The sequence below is a fragment of the Rhincodon typus genome, chromosome 13, assembly GCF_021869965.1.
Source record: "Rhincodon typus isolate 14 chromosome 13, sRhiTyp1.1, whole genome shotgun sequence".
In the NCBI taxonomy this organism is placed as follows: Eukaryota; Metazoa; Chordata; class Chondrichthyes; order Orectolobiformes; family Rhincodontidae; genus Rhincodon; species Rhincodon typus.
In genome coordinates, this window is record NC_063344.1 from 38950272 (window position 1) to 38972550 (window position 22279).

The 22279-nt window shown below is 39.8% G+C and overlaps 1 protein-coding gene across 1 annotated transcript in view; it reads right to left on the minus strand.

The window, feature by feature from the left end:
* Nucleotides 1-22279, minus strand: part of LOC109939135 (inactive N-acetylated-alpha-linked acidic dipeptidase-like protein 2) — a 221019-nt gene that overhangs the window by 89643 nt on the left and 109097 nt on the right. The window lies entirely within an intron of this gene.

A 22279-nucleotide genomic window follows, 5' to 3' on the forward strand; every position in this document is an offset into this window, starting at 1 on the left:
TACCAGGTGTGATGCAACTGGTCAAACCACTCTGCTTTAAGAAAAACATAATTTATTTAAACACTACAGTTGAAACATGAACAAAAGAAAGAGGAATTTAAAGTAACTTAACTCTTGGAAAACTTAACTGACCCGATACAGCAACTTAACTAATTAACAGTTCCAATATATTAAAATCCCATAAACACACCTTTTGGCAAAAGGGTAAATTCAAACACAGATTTTTACAGGCAGGAGGGAACAATATCCAGAGAGATTTCAGAGAAAGTCAGTTAGGAATCCTTTAGTGAAGCTTGCAAACCTGGTGCTCAAGACATCTTGTGACTGCTACAGTTTAAAAAAAACTAGAAAAGCCTGAACTGGGAGAACTGGCCACTCCCCTTTCATTGTTGAATTGTTTTAAATTTGTAGCTCCCTAGACTCTACAGCGCCTTTGCCTTTACAACCTCTCTAGAAAGAAAACTCAGGGCAGAATAGTGTCAGCATTGTCACAGTAGGGACTCTATAATTATATGAACTGAAGGTATGACACCAATACTGGAGCAATTAAACCAGGGAATCTCAAGAGGCTAAAATTAGAGTTGTGCAGATATGCAGAATTGTGCAACTGGATGTGACTACAGAAATTGGAAGGTTTTGGCCTTGGAGAGATTTGAAAATATTGATGCGAATTTAAAAATCAAGATTTGCTAGACTAAGATCCTATTAGGTCACTGAACACAGGGGTGATCAGGGAAAGTTAAGACACCAGCAACAAAGTTTTGGATGGCTTGATGTTTAGGGAGGGTAGAATATGGAACATCAGCCAGGAGTGCAATGGAATAGTCAAGTGTAGAGGTATCACAGGCATGATTGAGGGTTTCAGCAGTGGATAACTGGGATGGTGCATAGGAGGCCATGTTACAGTACACTGTTTTACAGGGTACATCAAAAATTATAATGGCACTTGTTTCTTAATCATAAAGCACTGTTATATTTTAAAACAAAGTTTTTGGAAAAACTCAGTTTGAGAACCAGCTTCCAGGGATCCAGCACTTACAACATCATAGACGTCTACAGCACTGAAAATGGCCTTTTGGCCCATCAAATCTGCATCAGTCAAAAACAACCAAATCACTATTCTAGTCCCATTTTCCAGCACTTGGCCTGTAGCTTTATATACCTTGGCATCACAGGTGTACATCTAAATATTCTCAAATGTTGTGAGTGCTTCTGCCTCTACTACCCTAACAGGCAATGAACTCCAGATTCCCACCGCCCTCATATCTGCTCTAAACCTCCTGCCCCTTACCTTAAATCCTCGTCATTTATCTCTTCATCAAGGGGAAAGGTTTCTTCCCTTCTACCCTGTCTATGATCCTCATAATTTTATATGTTTCAATACATTCCCCCTCCAGTCTCCTCTGCTCCAAGGAAAACAATCCCAGTCTGTCTGAACTCTCCCAACCAGGCAACATCCTGGTAAATCTTCTTTGTGCCCTCTCCAGTGTAATCGCATCCCTCCTATAACGTAGCTTCCAGAACTGCACACAATATTCTTGCTGTGGCCTAATCAACAATTTATAGACGTACAGCATAATCTCCCTGGCATTAAACCGATACTTTGGCTAATAAAGGCATAGGCCTTCTTAACCACTTTATCTACCTGCCCTGCTACCTTAAGGAACTGGCTAGCACACACATCAAGGTCCCTCTGATCCTCGGTGCTTTCCAGGGTTCCACTAATCATCATGTATTCCCTTGCTTTGTTTGTCCTTCTGAAATGCATTCATCTCACATTTGTCCAATTGAAATCCATTTGCCACTGATCAGCCCATCTGACCTGTCCATCTATATCCACCTGTAATTTAAGGCTATCATACTCACTAATTCCCAACCCACCAATTTTCATATCATCCACAAATTTACTGATCAACCCTCGTACAGTTAAATCTAAATCATTTATATATACCGCAAACAGCAAAGGTCCTAACACTGATCCCCACAGAATCCCACCAGACACAGGTCTCCAGTCACAAAGTAACTCAACTGTCACCCCCTGCTTCTCTCCACTCAGCCAATTCTGTATCGAGTTTACCAAATTTCCTTGGATCCCATGGGTTCTTATCTTTCCAATAGTCTCACATGCAGGCTCTTAACTAAAGTCTTATTATAGTCCAAGTTGACTATGTCAAATGCATTGCTCTCATCCACACACCTGGTTACCTCTTTGCAAAGTTCAAACAAGTTGGTCAGATATGGTTCACCTTAACAAAACAATGCTGACAGTTCTTGATTAATTCCAGCCTTTCCAAGTGCAAATTAATCCTGTCCGTCAGAATTGCTTCCAATAGTTTCCTTATTATTGAGGTTAGACTGACTGGCCTGTAGTTTTTTGGCTTATCCCTTGCTGCCTACTTGAGTACTAAATTGGTATCACATTGGCTGTCTTCCAGTCCTCTGGTATATCTCCCGTGGCCAGTCATGACAGTCTGATACGTAAATGTAGCCATCTGCAATTTTTTTTGTTTGAAATACTTTTGTCAAGTTTCACAGTTACATGCTAAACAGGCTGGGCAACATTTGACAAGAAAGGGAAGATGGGATAATCTTTCTGGTCTTATGGCTTTTGTCAATTCTGACCAAGGTGTTGTTGGAATAACCAGGCCTGGTGCATATAATGCTAGGCCAAGGGAATCAATAACATGCAGTTAATGTGGTTAAGGCAGAAGATTTGCTTGAAGAGCAACTTCAAGGATTGGTCAATATGATTCCACCTGGAACCATTTGGTAACTCATTAAAATGAATCCTGATCAATTCTTGATTCACTTTGATTCCTCTCATGCCATTAAGTAGGTCAAGTGCCCCCTCGACACGACATGAATGAGAAACTATCTGCTGGAATGCAGTGGGTGAACTTAGTCTGTAGGGCATCATGCAATACTGAAACAGACTTTTTCAGTAACAAACGCTGATAGATATCTGTTTTATTCCACTCATGGTATTTGAAGAAAGAATTTGAATGTGGAGACTGTCCTCTTGGCTCCATATTCAGTCAAGTAGATTTCAGTTACACTATGTTACTGATCGTGGTTGAACTAAGTGCTGCCTGCTAAGCCTCACAAACTCTCTTTCGGTTTACTGAATGCAGTCAGCCCAATAGCTAGGGTAATTAGCTATCCAAGGGGGTACCTCATCCAACATTAGAAACCTTATTTGAAAATAGAAAGTGTGTTAGGCTTACTTCAGCTGTGAGGACCACAATGCTTATATGGCTTTATCTAAACATATATGGTTGGCAATGCATTTCCAGCTTGCAAGAAACTGTGATTCCTGTATGCTATATTGGAGACTGAGAGGATTATTTAGTGCCTGAAAGACTCGGCTTAAAGCTTTCCAAAAGAGACACCTAAAAGTTGAGGTTATAGATGCATGCAAGGCAGTGAAATATACGGAAAAAGGAAAACTGGAATATTTCTTTAAATTGCAAGAATCTAACTAGGGGACATAAACTAAGGTGAGTGAATTATGAATGACTAGAACATGGACTAAATTTCCAGTTGAAGTGATGAAAATCCTGGAATTATTCAGAAACAATTCATGTTACAATAGGGCATGTTGTCCTTATCTGGACAGATAACAAGATTACAAAGGGATCTTGATCAAATGGGCTGAAAAAATCCAGATGGAATTCAATCTGGATAAATGTGAGGTATTGCATGTCGATACAACAAACAGGGATAAGAATTATAGAATTAATGGTAGGGCCTTGGGTAGTGTAGTAGAGCAGAGGGATCTAGGGATTCAGGTACATAATTCTTTGGAAGTTTGCTTCAGATATAGGCAGCATGGTTAAAAAGGCATTTAACATACTTTCCTTCATTGCTCAGTCCTTTGAGTATCAGAGTTGGGAAGTCATGCTGAGATTGTACAGGACAATGGTGAGGCCTCTTCTGGAATACTGTGCCAGTTCTGGCTGCCCATTAACAGGAAGAATATTAGTAAGCTAGAGAGGGCTCAGAAGAGTATGGAAGGTTTGAGTTGTAAAGAAAGGCTACATAGGCCAGGGATAACAAGGTGTAGAGCTGGATGAACACAGCAGGCCAAGCAGCATCATAGGAGCAGGAAGGCTGACGTTTCGGGCCATGGGCCAGGGACTTTTTCACCAGAGCGTAGAAGGTTGAGAGGTGACGTTATAGATGTTTATAAAATCATGAGGCGTATAGGGTTAATGGAATTGTCCTTTCCCTAGGATGGGGGATTTCAAGACTAACAGGCATATTTCTAAGGTGAGAGGAGAGAGATTTTAAAAAGACACGAGGGGCAAATTTGTTTTAACACAGAGGATGGTTCGCATGTGGAATGAACTTCCTGAGGAAGTGGTTGATGTAGTCACAATTACGATGTTTAAAAGACATTTGGATAAGTACATGATTAGGGATAAGTACATGGAGGGATATGGGCTAGGAGCAGGCAGGTGGGACTAGTTTTGTTAGGGATTATGTTCAGCATGAACTGGTTGGGCCGAAGGGTACGTTTCTGTGCTGAATGATTCTATGACTTGAGAATATTGACTAACACAGCAGCACAGAACTGGGTGAGTTCAGTTTTGTCAGTTGTTTTATTTTTTGAGTGAGATGGCTATTCGGTCTTGCTGCTTACATGTGTGTCATCTCTAATTATTTTAGGATTGCTGGGCCATTGGCAAACAGCAACTAAAAATAGTCTGGGTTTAGTCCAAGTTCAAAATCACTTGTTTTTTTTTGGTGGGGGTGGGGGCGGTGGAAGGTTTGGACATGATAGATACATCAAACAGCATATTTTGCAAAAAAGCAAAATATTGCTCCTGTTTGTAGCATGTTTGACATGATGTCATTTTTGTTGTGCCATATCAAATTAAATCTCTATTTGCAATTTAGAATTGTCTTGTAAACTTTTGAATATACTTAATGATTTTATACCTGTAAGATCTAGTAAGATTGCATATGCAAAGCATTTTTTTGCTTATATGTTCATGACCTGGAATCACATATTTCTTTTCTTGTTTATTGAAAAGCACAATAGATTCACCCAAACAGGAGTGTGTCTTCTGACATTGATGCAACAATTAAAAAAAAAACAAATGAAAAATACGAATGAAATTTACTAAAGATCAGTCACAAGGCTCTCCAGCATTTCAAATATGGCATGCACAGCTATAGAAGCCACAAAATTACATTTAAAGAATAGAAAATGCCTTAACTGTCCTAATTTCTTCAAGTATGAGAAGACACAATTCTTTGATTTATAAAAGCTTTTTGAAAATAAAAACAAGTTTATGGGTGATAAGTATTGGTAGTTATTAAATGCACTCACTGGTTAAAAAATAATAGCTCATAGCTAGAAATGTAGACTATTTGAACAGTTTTTCTCCCTGAAATGTAATCTTGTTCACTATTTTCTTTGATGCATTTTCAGTAATTAGTTTCACATTTGAACTTTTAGTAAAAGCTTAGATGCATTTTCCCACAGATTTTTGATGTTTACACATAGCATTCAACGAAAATGAAGTGAATATGCATAGTCTTCTAAAACTAATTTAACATTACTTGTACGTACAGATTTGAATAGTTTACACCCATCTATAGAGGACTATAGGCACCATTTTCTCCATGGTTCAGGTCTAAGGACCTTGGGTTGAGCTCTGATGTACAGTCATGGACTTGAAACATTAACCCGTCCATTCTCTGTCCGCAAATATTGCCTGAATTGCTGAGATTTAATCAGCATGTTCTTCCTTTATTTTAGGATTTCCAGCATCTGCAGAATTTTGCTCTTTCTCTCTGGTCTGCATAAAATATACCTTAAATGTTGAAATATATCTAATATCACTGTCCTTTGTTTTCTTATTTCTTCCTGGCATTACTGCTCTTTATCTCACAATTTGTGCTTTTAGATCAACAGGCCACTTTTTGACATTGCCATCTTCTTAGTAACATTAGTTGGCAAATGCTTATTTAACTAGTACACACAGGAGACACCCATAGCCAGTACATTTCACACTGCAACAATGGCCCTCATTCACTTCCCTGCGGAATACAACGCAGGCTCATGGTCCTGCAATCACCAAAGATTATAGAATGCAGGTAATCACTGCCATAATGGTGTCAGGGTTATTTAACTCCACTCTAACTGTGTGCCTTCTGATGCCAACCCATGTTTCCATTCACTGTGATTCTAGTGCGCTTCACAAAACTGATCAAAATATGAGTGACACCATTTCTTCTATTCCAAAGAACTTGAGCAACTGATCACCATCCTGGAAAACAGTAGCCAATAGTCATGCAGGTAGTTTCCAAATGCAAGAAATTGAGAGATTGATGCAGCATAAATCACAACACAACTCATCACTGACCGATTAGTAGAGGCCACTGGCTTCAGTGTCCCTTCTAAGACAGTGAACTGTGTTCAACTGAATCCACATAAGATATGAAAAGATGCTGCTATGTGCTCCACAAGTGGACGGTGACGAACTGTTTGGGATTCAGGCCACATGTCTGAGACCATCAACTTGGTCACTATGATCTGTAGTGGGAGGCACCTAATTTCTTAATTGAGCAATTCAGGAGGCCATCAAATGAATGAGTACTAATTTAGACATCCTATTAACCTGTCAGATTAAAATAGTAGCATCCCCCAGCTGCAACATCATCACAATGTCAATAATATAATATGCTGCCGCTGTTCTTTTGGATAATATACCGCTAACAGGTCAATGATTTACTACAATATTTACCATGTTAGAGATATTTGAGTACCATTACATACTGAATTGTTATATTAGTTTTCCAAAAGTATTTATATTTTATTGAACCAGCAAATTAGTTGATTTCCATATAGATAATGTGGTTCAGAAAAATAGGGTTAACTCATTTATGTAAGAATTTACTACAAGAATAAAATATTATGTAAAATCAAGAGTCAAATGATGGCATTGGGTGAGTACACGCGCATTTACCTGAATAATTATTTAGAGCTCGGGCGTATCTCACTATACATCACCATTTTTCTAAATGAATCAGTTGGATTCCATCGTTCTCCATTTTGCTGTAATGGAGTCATTACAAATGTTTCTGTTACACTAGGATGATGTCTTATAAAGTCCTTTGCAATGTAAGTTCTCGCTTTGACTTCTGAATATTCCAAGTGCTTGGAATATTCCTAGAATCTTGACCACATGAAGTCATTCTGCAAATGCCTCCCTTGCTTTAATCTATTATCTGTGACATGGCATGAACATACAGTCTTTGTTTGTATATAATTCATCAACCAAACAGTACTCTGCTATGGAATCCTTGCTGACAGCTGTCCTTGCTGCAGGACAGCACAAATAATGGCAGAAAACTGCTGATATTCACTATGGGCTTTTGAGTTACTTTTCACTGCAACATTACTATACAATAATATTTGTCACACATGCTTGAGATGAATCACTTTTAGTTTCACTGACTAATTCTGACAAAGTCTGAAAGGCATAGTCAACTTTCAACTGTACTTTGTAATCTCCATTAGGACATTCTCTTGCAATTTCCAAATCTGGCTTTAAGAATTAGAATAATGTTAAACAATGCAGAATAATTTCTTTCCAGAATAAATAATAATTAACTACCCTATAATATTTTGATTTTGAGTAGAAATTCAGCCTCAATCTTCCAAGAATTCCTGAAGATGTGTTATTTTGCACACATTGAGACTATAAATATAAGAAATAATCAAGAGAAAGCTACATATGTTCACACACTGAGGCTTGTCAATACCTTGGCTGAATAGAGATAACCATCTCAGTAGCAGTATAGCCTGCAGTAATAAACTCGTTCACAGAGAAACAACATGATAAGGCAATAGCAAGACTTTAAGATACAAATTTGTGTTAACAACATGCATTTTACATTGAGCCAATTAATCAGTGATGTCAGACAATTAACTGTCAATATGTATATAGTGAGATCATGATATCAGATGAAGGACATTTGAGCAGCAGTGAATCACAATTAAAAAATCGTGAATCCGCACTCAAGGTAATAAAAACACAATTTGTTCTTTCATATGGTGAAATTCAAGATACGGCTTCTTTCAGAAATCACATTTTAGGATGAACACAAGGGGTATAGATGCTATAGGAAGGACAGAAAGGGAGGCAAGAGAGGAGGGGGAGTGGTGTTTTTGCTTAGGGATAATGTTACAGCTGTACTTAGAGAGGATATTCCTTGTAGATCGTCCAGTGAAGTTATATGGCTGGAACTGAGAAATAAGAAAGAAATGATCACCATGCTGGGACTGTCTTATAGGCCCCACCAATAATCAGTGGGAAATTGAGAAGCAAACATGTAGGGAGATCTCAGATATTTGTAAGAATAATAAGGTTATACTGGTAGGGGATTTTAACTTTCCAAACATAGACTGAGACTGTCTGCGTTAAGGGTTTGGATTGTTAAGGGGAGGAATTTGTTCAGAGACAGTATGTTCTTCTTAGGTGAATGGCAAGACTGGTTGACATAGGGAATGCAGGATGACACGAGAAATTGAGGCCCTCGTCAAGAAAAAGAAGGAGACATATGTCAGCTTTGTCACCTGGCATCAACGAGTCCCAAGAGAAATAGAAGGGCAGTAGGGGTATATTTAAGAGGGACATCAGGAGGGCAAAAAGGGAACATGAGATAGCTTTGGCATATAGACTTAATGAGAATCCAAAGAGATTCTATAAGTACATTAAGGGCAAAAGAGTAACTAGGGAGAGAATAGGACCCCTTAACAATCAGTGTGGCCATCTCTGTGTGGAACCCCAGGAGATGGGTGAGAGACTAAATGAATATTTTGCGTCAGTATTTACTGTGAAGGACATGGAAGCTAGGAAACTTGGGGAAATACATAGTGATGTCTTGAAAGGAGTTCATATTACAGAAGAGGTGGTGCTAGAGGTCTTAAAACACGTAAATGTAGATAACTCCCTGCGTCCTGATCAGATATTTCCCAGAACTTTGTGTTAAGCTTGGGAAGAGATTGCTGGGCCTCTTGCTGAGATATCTGTACCATCGACAGCCACAGGTTAAGTGCCAAAAGACTGGAGGTTGGCCAACGTAGTGCCATTATTTAAGAAGAAAAAGCCAGGGAACTATAGACCGGTGAACCTGATGTCAGTGATAGGTAAGTTGTTAGAGAGGATTTTAAGGGACAGAATTGACATGTATTTGGAAAGGCAAGGACTCCTTAGGGATAGTCAACACAGTTTTCAGCATGGGAAATCATGTCTCACTAACTTGTTTGAGTTTTTTGAAGAGATGACAAAGAAAATCAATGAAAGCAGAGCAGTAGACATTGTCTATATGGACTTCAAAGTGTTTGATAAGGTTCCACATGGTAGACTGGTTAGGAAGGTTAGATCACAGGGAATCCAGAGGAGGCTAGCCAATTAGATACAAAATTGACTTGAAGGTAGGAGACAGAGGGTGGTGGTAGAGAGTTGCTTTTCAGACTGCAGGCCTGTGACCAGCAACATGCCACAAGGATCAGTGCTGGGTCTTCTGATTTTTGTCATTTTGAATGTGAATATAGGAGGAATGGTTAGCAAGTTTGCAGTTGACACCAAAATTGGTGGTGTAGTGGACAATGAAGAAGGTTATCTCAGATGACAATGGGACCTTGATCAGATGGGCTAATGGGCTGGCGAGTGGCCAATTGAGTTTAATTTAGATAAACATGAGGTGTTGTATTTTGGTAAGGCAAACCAGGGCAGGACTTAGAAAGTTAATGGTCGGGTTCTGGGGATTGTTGCCGAACAGAGAGACTTAGCGGTGCCGGTGCATAGATCCTTTGAAGCGGAGTCACAGGTAGACAGGGTGGTGAAGAGGGCGTTTGCCACACTTGTTTTCATTGGTCAGGACATTGAGTGTGGGAGCTGGGATGTCATGTTGAAGCTGTGCAGGGCATTGGTGAGGCCACTTTTAGAATACTGCATACAACTATGGTCACCCTTCTAGAGGATGATGTTGTTAAACTTGGGAGGGCTGAGAAAAGGTTTACAAGGATGTTGTTGGGACTGAAGGGTTTGAGTTATAGAGAGAGGCAGAATGGGGTGGGACTTTTTTCTTAAATCCCTGGAGTGTTAGAGGCTGAGGATTGACCTTATAGAGGTTTACAAAATGACAAGGGGCATGGATATGGTGAATAGCCAAGGTGTTTTCCCCAGGGTAGGTGAGTCCAAAACTAGAGGGTAAAGGTTTCAGATACAAGCAGAAAGATCTAAAATAGGATCTGATGGGTAACCTTTTCAGGCAGAAGGAAGTGCGTGTATGGAACGAGTCGCCAATGGAAGTGGTGGAGGCTGGTACAATTGCAACAGTTAAAAGGCATCAAGGTGGGTATAAGAATATGAAGGGTTTAAAGGCATAAGGGCAAATGGACTAGGTCAGATTGGGATGTCTGGTTGGCATGGATGGATTGGACTGAAGAGTATGTCTCCGGATACATTAACATTGTTGTATAACATTCCAGCAAAAGAATAGATATTTCTTGTATAACTGGCATTTCTCCTGAAATCCCACTAGGTGAGCTCAACAAGCAGAATGAAACCAATGCCACTGTGTGCACAGACCGCACTAGGAACTTCATAGTCAGATTGGGATTAATGTCTTATTTCAATAAAGTGAGGCACACCTTTACCTGCTGGTTAATGTGGCCTGTGGATGTCCCAATCTCAGTGAACTTTGAAATAAATCTGACTTTGGATAGCATTGGTTGATTTCGTTGTGTTATTATTGTTTTCATGTCCACATCTAAATAGTCTTACATTTAAAAGTGGTTAGAAACGCATGCAAATAGCTTTATGACATTTTCAATCGATTGCAGGAAATTGATATATAAAATTGTTCTGAACATAATCACCTACTGATTATTCAATGGGTATAATTTGTTAGTATAAAAATTTGCTCTGCATAATGTGGATAATTTACATAGGCCAAGCTAAGCAATCGATAATAACTATTCACCCTCCCAGCCTGATCGTTATCAACTCTTTGTCTGTCCAACTGCTCTTCTCTCTCTTTAGGCTCTATCCTATCGTTTACTCCCTACCACATCCCCCTCCCCTTTTTTCTGCATACAAACTGATGTTTTCCCAGCCACCTTCAGTTCTGAGGAAGGGTCACCAGACCCAAAATATTAACTCTCTTATTTTCTTCATAGATGCTGCCAGACCTGCTGAGCTTTTCCAGCAACTTTGTTTTTGTCCCTGATTTACAGCATCTGCAGTTCTTTCGGTTTTTACTCCATAGTACATGCAGGTTTTATTAAATTATTACAAAACACTTATCACTAAGGGAGAAAATCCCGTTTACCCCTGTTTATACATTTTTTTAAAAACAACTACTTCCCCACAACGGCCTAATCTTTCTTCATTGAGATACCTCTCAGGTTTCAGAGAAGCTACTCATAGATTTGGAACTCCCCGAGAGTCGCCTTGATTCAATAGCAGCAGTAAACTGTGCAGATCTTTGCTGAGGCCCTTTGCAGGAGTGTCCCCCCTCACAGTGACAGCAGTCTGATATTAATCCAACATTCTGACTGATTGCTTGGGGTTGGTGCCACCAATTCTGATCAAGATGGCAGCAGAGTAGGATACTCTGCTTCTTCTGTTTCTCTTTTCTCCCAGTTTGGTCTCTCGGCAGCTCGTGGAGGGTCCCAGGCCTGGTCTCTTGGCAGCTCTTGGCCCGGTCTCTCGGCAGTATGTCAGTCTGTCTCTTGGCAGCACTTGGCAGTGTCGCGGCTCAGCATGGGAGTGGATCCCACCTGGGCATGTTCCTGAAGCACCCGGGAGAGAATGGTCCAGCAGCAGCGACAGCATCTGTGGCGATGTCGATAACAGACAGCTGAGGTCTCCCAGAAAGCGAGATAACAGAGGACTCAAAGACTGTTCAACTTTTAGCTTACTCCTTTGTTTTCCTAATTTAAACTACAAAAAACTTTAATGCAAACTATAACCTATTTCTTTATTTTTCTGCTATTCTATGAAATAATACTTAACTTTTTAACTCTCGCTTCTCTTACTACTTTGTGCCTAAGCTTTTTTTTGTACCTAGGTACTTTGGTACCTAAGATGGCGCCATGTGTGGTGAAATTATAAACTTTTCACTATAGTTCTGTATTTATATACTTGAGTACACGTGACAATAAAATCTAAAATCTGAAAATCTAAAGGATGCTCCTATCTTGGCCATGCAAATGAGCACATTCCTGCAGCTTGGCATGTGTTATTTACCTTCACATGGATGGGGGTGGGGTTTGGGAGGGGAATTTTGCAGTACCTGCACAAGAAGAGCTGAATCTTAGGAGCTGCAGAGCCTGTATCTTCGATTGCAGATAGTATAAAATAGTGATCTTGCCCTATCAATTACTTTGCAGAAATTAAACTCAAAAGAAATGGACACTATTATACACAGTTAACATGACAAAGGAGCTCTTTACAATTTGGGAAATAATCTGTGAGTTATTCATAATATCCGGTTAGTAATATCCAGTAGTTATTTGCTAGTAATTTTTAATTGTGTTTTGGCTCACAGCATATCCATATTTCAACAACTCAGTCTTCTAATTAGTCCACATCAACTGGAAGTCAAATGATTTGCATGTTTCAAACACTAGGTTACCTCTGAATATTCTTTGATTCGATGCCAGTATTTTTATTGGGAAAATTGCTATAGATCCTTTTGTAACTTTGACCAAATTCTTTATCTCTTTAAATCCCATGGTGCTAATTAATTGTTCATTTATCTGTCTGCTAAATAAGTTGATCCCCTATAATTACAATCTGGTGCATCCTACTGAGAACTGATGCTTTTCTGAATCTCATTGCCAATTTTCCCATTTGCTCTTTAGTTCCAAATGACTGTTTTAGATTATGTACACTAACAAGACCCCTCTGGGATTGTTCATGAGTAATACCACAGTGCAGTTTCTGAGGCTGCTATTCAACTATCACCTATATATGATGCCAGTTTCCCATCATTGTAATGCATGATATATATTGCAGGAATAACATATATAATTGACTAAAGGTAAAGAATATTTCACATTTTACTGAAGGTGTAAGTTAGGGTTATTATTTTCATTAACACAATAATACTGTTTTACTACCACTTCAAAAAATTGATCTAAGAAGGAAGGGATGTGGTTTAATTTTCCAGTTTCAAAAGATCTTATTTTGAGAAAATTTCAAGTTGTATAATTCTGTCCTACCTTCCATGATGGAATTACAATACTTCAATATTTTTAGTTATTTGTAATTATCATTCATATGAAATTTCATCTAATAAAATTACAGCAAGCTTGCTCAGAGGAAATTAACAAAAAAGAAGTGTGTGATTTAATTTGTTGGTTGTGTGTCACATACTGGCTTGTGAATGTGATGTGAAAAAACATCCGAGTGATTTTATCCAGTTGATTTTGTGGCTACATATTGACTTTATCTTCCTACCTTCTGGTGAACAGACTTAACTTTTGATTCATTTTCTTTTGGTCAACCAAACGTGTTAACAACGCAACATTTTTAATGTAAGGTGGAGGTTGTTCCTATTTGTATGTTTCTGCCAATCATGCCGCCTCTTTAAGGAATTAACAACATTCAAGAATCAGAATTGTGAAATACAAACAAGAAAGTATCAAATTTTCAATATTATCTACTATTATTACAAATTCTATTGTTTCAGTGTAATTAAGTCTACTTGTAAGCAACTTTTCAAGGCTTATCCGCGGATTGTATGCAATAATAGTTGCAGTGACAATTTAGTTCTTAACATCAACAGGTTCGTTTATACACATGCATTATGCCAGATTTTCCAATGGCTAGGCAGTTGTTTCTGGAGCTTACATGACAGTTGCACATTGGGAACACCACAGAATTCCTGACATAACAGAAATTGAAGATTCCGCTGGGCAATTTCCTTACACTTATAACCCTTCAAAAGTATCCACAGAAATTGGACAATTTGGAGGGTTCCGCTTTAGTTAAGTAAGTATTTACTCAGGAAAGTCAGACTATTAAAATCCTGGACACAAAAACAGAAGTTACTGGAAAAGCTCAGCAGGTCTGGCAGCATCTGTGAAGAAAAATCAGAGTTAATGTTTCGGGTCTGGTGACCCTTCCTTAGAACTGTTCTGAGGAAGGGTCACCGAACCCAAAATGCTAACTCTGATTTTTCTTCACATATGCTGCCAGACCTGCTGAGCTTTTCCAGTAACTTCTGTTTTTGTTCCTGATTTACAGCATCCGCAGTTCTTTCAGCTATTAAAATCCTAGTCTAATTCCTCAATAATTATTAATCTGACTGCCTAATTTTACCTTCTCCAGACTATCACGGCACAACACCCACCTAGTACCCCACTCATCTGTTAACATACTCCTACCCACCTGGCACCCTAGCTTTACATTAACCTTATGCACTATCCTTTCACAACAACATGTGATGTTGGACCTATAATACAGAATGCAGCAAATGACTGCAATGAAAAAGGAGGGATTGATTGTCACCATCCAACTGCTCTGCACTGTGAGGGAGCTGTCAGAATGAACCTGCTCAGAATCTTCTGTCATAAATGTGAAGTTCCTTCCTTTCATAAGGACAAGGAACAGAGTAGCAATCTGTGCATGATTGGCACTGCCTGGAAAACCATCCTGCATATTTACTCACAATAAATACACATTGTGATATCAAATAAATACAAATCAAATAAAGACATACAAATAATTTGTACTTACTACTTGAAGCACAAATCATCTTGCCTGGATACAACTCTGTTTGTTATACAGGGCAAGAGTTAAACCTTAATCCAATAGATAGAATCGTACAGTGAATAATTATTTATGATAGGTATAAGTGATCAAGAAATGAGCTACTTTTAGGGAAATCCATGAAGACAAACTTTCTGCTTTAAGATCTACAGCATAGAAAATACATCAACAACATAATATAATTGTTGAGATTTTACTGACACCAGGCACAGCAAAATAAAACCATCACAGCTTCACTGCACAAATACCCAAGTTCTGCACTGAAATGCGAGATAGAAGGCTAATTAAAGGAGGAAGCAACAAGCTCATGCTTTAATCATTTGTCTGTCTCCTGCTCTAGTGTCAAGTCTGTAGGACCAAACATCATAGTCATTCGTAAATTAATTCAGTTGGTTCTTTTTAAAAGACAAGTGTGACCATTGCTACAGCACAACTAATAGTCCATATTCCCTCTGGTAAATTCTGGATTTGTTATTTGAATGATGACCACAGACACTATAAGACAGCTGTCATCACTTCTTTCTCTGATCCTAGCCTTGCTTCTGACACCGCAGAGATCATTAGTAGAAACAACTGCAATAAACGCATCACTGTGGAAACCAATAGGAATGAGCAGCTTTTTAGAAATACCAGCAGTTGCTACAGTGTTACCAATTTAGTTTAGTAACGTGGTGGGGCAATGGCATTTATTATTTTGATTACAGAGCTCATTATGAGATAGTTGATAGAGACAGTTTTATTGTTCTTACTGTTAAAAACTGGCTTGATTTAAATTCTGCAGGTGAGGCCTTTAACTACCTCCTTAATGATGAGGCCTCATTCAAATCTCACTTGCCCATCATTCATCCAGTCCTGGTGGGGAGCAATGGGTATAGTGCCGTTGAGACCAAGAGAGACGGGACAATTAGCAGACTTGAATCACAGGAATGTTGGTGAGGTTTGGGAGCAGGCTGGGGGTTGGAAGTATGGCAAGGATGGGTGTGGAGGGGATTTGTCAGTAACTTGGGAGATCCATATTTTCCATGTGGAACCTAGAGGGGTTTTCTGTTCTTCCTCTTTAAATCATGTATTTGCCTGAGAGGAAGCTCCATACTGATCCAATTTAGACAACTGAGTTAAAATCGTGGTGGTGGCTCTTATGGGGCAGTGGTAGTGCCTGTACCCCTGGACCAGGAGGCCTGAGTTCAAGTCCCAGCTGCTTCAGAGGTGCGTAAAACATCGTTGAACAGGTTGATTAGAAAAATAGGTTAAAAAACCTTGTCCAGGCAGCGAGCTGTGGAAAGGGTCATATCTGCTGACTGTCTACCCCTCTTCTGCAGTTATGTTTGCGTCCAGTTGTCCTTGAAGAAGGAACATGCGATGTTCATGAATGTTCCTGGAAGAAAAAAACTGCGGTGGAAGACCCTCTTGTGGCACAGTGGTAGTGTCCCTAAATCTGGACCAGGAGGCCTGGATTCAAGTCCCAACCACTCCAGAGGTGTGTACTAAGGGGTTATCCTGATACACTTGTATAGTACAATCTGCCTGTAAAGCATGCAACAACACTTATAGAGATAAACAGCAGGGAAACAGACCCTTTGGTCCAACTCGCCCATGCTGACCAGACATCCTAAATAAATCTAGTCCCAGTTGCCAGCATTTGGCCCATGTCCCTCTAAACCCTTCTTATTCATATACCTATCCAGATGCCTTTTAAATGTTGTAATTGTACCAGCCTCTACTACTTCATCTGGCAACTCATTCCATATACGCACCACCCTCTGTGTGAAAAAGTTGCCCCTTAGATGCTATTAAAATCTTCCCCCTCTCACCTTAAACCGATGCCCTCTAGTTTTGAACTCCTGCTCCCTGGTGAAAAGACCTTGTCTATTTACCCTATCCATGCCCGACATGATTTTATAAACCTCTAAGGTCATCCCTCAGCCTCCCACGCTCCAGAGAAATTAGCCCCAGTCTATTCAGCCTCTCCCTATAGCTCAAGCCCTCCAACCCTGGTAACATCCTTGTAAATCTTTTCTGAACCCTTTCAAGTTTCACAACAGCTTTGCATGCAGAATTGCAATAGAGACCTAACCAATGTTTGTACAGCTGCAACATGACCTCCCAACCCCTATACTCAATGCACTGGCCAATAAAGGCAAGCATAACAAATGCCTTCCTCAGCATCCTATCTGCCTGCAATACCACTTTCAAGGAGCCATGAACCTACAGTGAAAGGTCTCTTTGTTCAGCAACACTCCCCGGAACCTTACTATTAAGTGTATAAGTCCTGCCCTGATTTGCCTTTCCAAAATGCAACGCCTCACAATTATGTAAATTAAACTCCATCTGCCACTTCATCTGCCCATGATCAGTACCTCAATTCTGGGGATGAAGGCCTGAGAGAGGTCACTGATATTGAAGATTCTATCTCGGCAGGGGATTTGCAAGATTTTGTGAAAGTTTTGCTGGGGTTATTTCTCTAGGGATTTGAAGTGCATTGCTGTGCATTGTTCATGTCAGTGACATATACAGAAGGGCTGACAACACTGTAGCTCTAGCTCATGAGCTTGATGCCAGGTTTGAGGTCTTTTCAGCCAACACACCATTCCTCATACGGCCATAGGCTGTAGTGTGACAATGGACAATGGACATGATATTGAAGTTCATTGTTAATATCTTTAATGTCTGCCCTCACTGAAAGGAAGATCCCAAGGTATGAAATGTGATCCACATTGTCAATTAGCTCACAATGGATCTTGACACTTAGTGGGGCACTCTTGCAAAGTGGGGAACAGACTGATAGAAGACTTCAGTCTTCTGGGCATTATGCCCCATTCTCACACACACCTCTGTGAAAGCATCAAATGTAGTTTGGAACTTGCCTTCTGAATGTGTGCAGATGCAGTGTCATTTGCACTTTGCAGCTTGATGACAGAGTTTGGGGTCATCTCAGATCTGGGCTGGAAGCAACACAGATGAATGGTTTCATCGTTGTCCTGCAAATAAGCTCCACTCCAGTGGGAAACTTTATGAATGCTGAATAATGAGTATGTTCTGGCAAGGAAGAATGTTGGTGTGATGACACAGCCTTGCTTGACCCCAATTGGCAATGTATTAGGTCTACGGTCGATCTGTTGGTGAGGATATTGGCTTGCACATCATGGTGCAGCAGATGGAGGATGGTGATGAATTTGTATGGTCAGCTAAATTTGAAGAGAAGACCCCATAATCCCTCCTAGATTACAAAGTTGGAGGCCTGTGTGAGGTAGAACAAAGCCATGTGTAAAAAGTACTGCTGCTTTCTGCACTATTCTTGCATGCGTCTTGCTATGAAGATCATGTCCGCTGTGCTTTTTGACGGATGGAATCCCTACTATGCTTCAAAGGGAGTTCTCCTGTCCTGGGATGGAAGCGAGCTAAATTTTTTGAGAGAATTTCTCTGTGGTAGAGAAACCTCTGTAGTTATTGCAATTGGTCTTAGCTCCTTTCTTGCAAATTGTTATAATTATGGCATCTTGAATATCATTTAGCATGCATTCTTGCATCCTAATGAGGGTGATGAATTCATGTATTTGTGCCAAGTGTGTTCTCTGCTGTACTTCAACAGAGATTCCATCTGTGCTGGCATTCTTGTTGGTTCTCAGCTGTCAGGTGGCTTTTCCAACCTCATGCTGGACTGGGGTTGTGCTGAGGCGGTACTGAATGCTATTCCTAGGGATGGGAAGGAGACGGGGACTGAGTCTTGGTTGTGGAAATCTTCAAATTGCTCCTTTCAAAGAGCAAATAACACCATCATCACTTGGCAAAAGCTCTCCAAATTGAAGTTTCAACTCACTGTAAAGCTTAACTATTTTGGGATTCATTGGTCATAAGTCCAAACAACCACAAGCTCATGGATTGGACTCAAAAATGGAACCAGTTCGAGGCCTAAAGTCATCTTTTAAAAACAAGCACACTGCTGCTCATATTAAACCTTTTAAAGCATACGTTTCTAAACATCCACAGATAAATCTTCCAAAAACACTATTCTTGTACAGGAAGCTTTTATTTAATGTCACCATTTATATCACCAGGTCAAATGGCAGGTAATCTTCTCAGTGATTTCAATTTCTATCGTGCATCAGTTGGCCATGCCTTCAATAACAATGACCAGTGAAAAGGTGGCTGACCTATATTCCTTATCCAAGAGGTTTGGAATTGAAATAGGGGCAAGTATCTTTTTGCAGATTGGACAGGCTCAATTTTTTTCAATAATTTGTCCAATGATTTAAATTAAGAAATGTAGATGACACACGAGAACTGAAATGTAGCATTAAACATTTCAGGATGATTAGAAACAAACAGACAGGGGTAGATCAATCCATTCCATCGAGCCAGTTCCACCATTCAACTGTACCAGGGCATTGCCTTTCCACTTTTACTGCATATCTCTTTATACTTTTATCTAGCAGATATCTCTCTCGACATTGAAAGCTCCAACGTGGAGGACAAAATTACAGATTTTCAGTCACCATTTATATAAAAACAGGTGAACAGATTTTGCATCGGAATGGTGTAGTTATTTTAAGATTATGGGCAGAATTTTACCAGGCTGTGAGTGATGTGGGCAGGGGTGAGAATAATAGTAAATTGGGTGAGATTTTCTCAGTGTTGAGATCATCTCACTGCTTCTTGTACAAGTTTCTCAAGCAGTGCAAGATTCTTGTGAGACAGCAACGAATTCCCAACTGACATTCATTGTCGTTTGTTAGACAACTTGTTAACAGCCAACCTATGTGATCTCACTACACCATACAAAGCAGCTGCTGGGAAAACTTAACATGGAACCCAGAGCAGATTCTTGGCAGATTTAACTTGCTGCATGCACCAGAAGACATCCATTGTGAACCCCGGGTGCCAACGTCTCAGGCCCACACCAACGGCACCGCCCACATGCACTCCACATCCAAACACTTTGGCTTCTAATGTTTGCCAGCCTTGATGAACGTTCCTAGCACATCTCTGATCCATTGACAGGCATTCTCTGCATTTCAGTGATGTATCTCGGGCTGTACCAGCAATTATCATTGTAATGCTGTAGCTCAGGGACATGCACCCAGCTCATGGACTGGATCAGACTACATCTCTGGGCCATTTGCTTCTGTCATGGCGCTCACTCGTTCTGAGCCTACTGGGTACTCACTATACCTCCATACACATGACAATAAAAAAAATCAAATAACATCTCTAAACAGGTTGGTTAGAAAATTGGTTAAATAAATAAATAAAACTTGTGATTCTGAGGAGGTCATTGTGAAAAGGGGGCCTGCTTGCTTTGGAAATGTTGCTCAGTCACCCACTCAGTTTGTCTAGTTAAAACTTTTCAACTTCCAAAAGCCAAGTGAGAAATGTTGGTGATTTTAACTGTCCACTACTCTTCTGGTCTATGGTAATCCCTAGGACATTGATAATGGGGGATTAAATGGTAATATAATTAGATGTCAAGGGGATAGAGATACATTCTCTCTGTCTGGCAGCAAAGTTCATAGCCTAGCACTTACTGGCTTGTATGTTACTTAGCGCTTATCAGTTTGCGACTGGCAGACTGTTGTCCAGGTCTTGCTGTATATGGACACAGACTGCTTCACTGTCTAAGGATTGTGAATGGTTCTACGCAATCTTCAGTGTACAACTCAACTTCTGAACTTATCATGAAGGGAAGGTCATCAATGAAGCTGCTGAAGGCAGTTGACCCCAAGTTATTCTCCTGTGGAACTGCTGCAATCATGCTGTGCAACTGAAATGATTGGACTGAAATAGTTTCACCATTTTTCTGTGTCCTGTATATGTGCCACACCAGTGGAGAGCTTCCCCTCAATTCTCCTTGACTTCCACTTTAATGCCTTACACCCTCATATGCTGTCTTGCCATCAAGTGGAGGCACCTTCATCTCAGTAGTTAGTAGCTACATTAGTAGCTACTTTCTTGCTGACCAATCTAATATATATTAAAGAAAGTTACCACCAATAAAACCAAAGAAAGTTGAGGAATACTAATTGGGAGATTTACAAATGCAAATTGCAATTTCATTTATGTTTGTCTGGTCCATTGTTGGTGAAATACACCAGTTAATAGGCAATGAATGTTTGAAGCAGGATTTAGATAGAACAGAACAATTTGATTCTTGATACGGATCAACTCAATTCATGATACATATTTTATTGTCTGCTCTTTTGGTTTTGAAAAGTACATTTTAAATTTTCATTGTTCCATTCTCTCCCTCTTGCTCATCTTTTGAGGTGAAGATGACCATGTCCATCCACTGAGCTGGTTTATATGGGTATGGTAGGTATGTACATGATTGTTAATACCAATCTATGCCTGAAAGGTTCTGCTGCAAATAGGACAGGATAATGCAGTAAATTGGGTTTTGGCTGAGTTGCTAGCTCAGGACATTTTCACCTTGTACTTTCTTTCTGGCTCCAATGGATACTTTTCTTTGATGGAGGCCATGCTGCTTTTTTTTTTATTTCTTATGCCTAATGCAATGATCTTGGATGAGCTTCTCTGAGGAATTGAAGTCAACATCAAAACTTCCAAATGAAGACTTTGAAGTGTTTTTGTTGTGCTTTGACAGCCATGAGAGTGCACTCAGGGCTCAACCTCTCCATAGCAGATTTGCTTTGGTAAGTGAGTGACAGTATCAGACATTCCAGTTATCTGACCAGCCCAACTCAGTTGTGACTGTCTCAATATTGTGTGGATGTTTGGAATAACAGCTCAGGTGAGCCCCTCAATGTTTGCTGTTATATCCTGCCACCTAATCTTCTGAAGTTTCCAAAAACAGCTTAAGTGAAAGTTGGTGAGCTTCTTCACATGATCCTGGTACACAGTTCCAGCCTTGTATTCACAGAGTAGAGTGGGTTATAATACTATTCTATAGACTTTCAGTTTGGCAGGGAGACTTAAGCAACTTCATCCCCTGAATTATGTTTGAACGGCGGTACATTTTCCTGTTTATTTTAAGACTGAAGTTGTCACATCTATTTGAAAACAAGTCCATGCTATTTTACATGACTAGCTCTGAACTGGCACCAATGCACACTCACATGCAAACAGAAAATCAAAGTATGTCCTTGGAGACTTTGGTCTTTGTTTGGAGTCATCACAGATAAAGCAGTTTCCCTTCCACCCAATATTTTATTTTGATGTCATGTTCATCATGATGGAGGGCATCGGAAAACATAGCGGAGAAGAATATGATAAAGAGATTTGGTGCTAGTATGCAGTCCTGTTGAATGCTGTTGTAACAGGGAACAGATCAGAAGAGTCACCATTATCTAGGACATATGTGACCATGCCCTCATGGAACTGTCAAACTGTTGTGATTAATTTCTCAAGGCAGCCAAATTTCTTACTTCTGAAGGTCATCACAACTGACTGTCAAAGGCTTTGGTCAGGTCAACAAACATAGTGTAGAGGTCTTTGTTCTCTTCTTGCCATTTCTCCTACAGTTA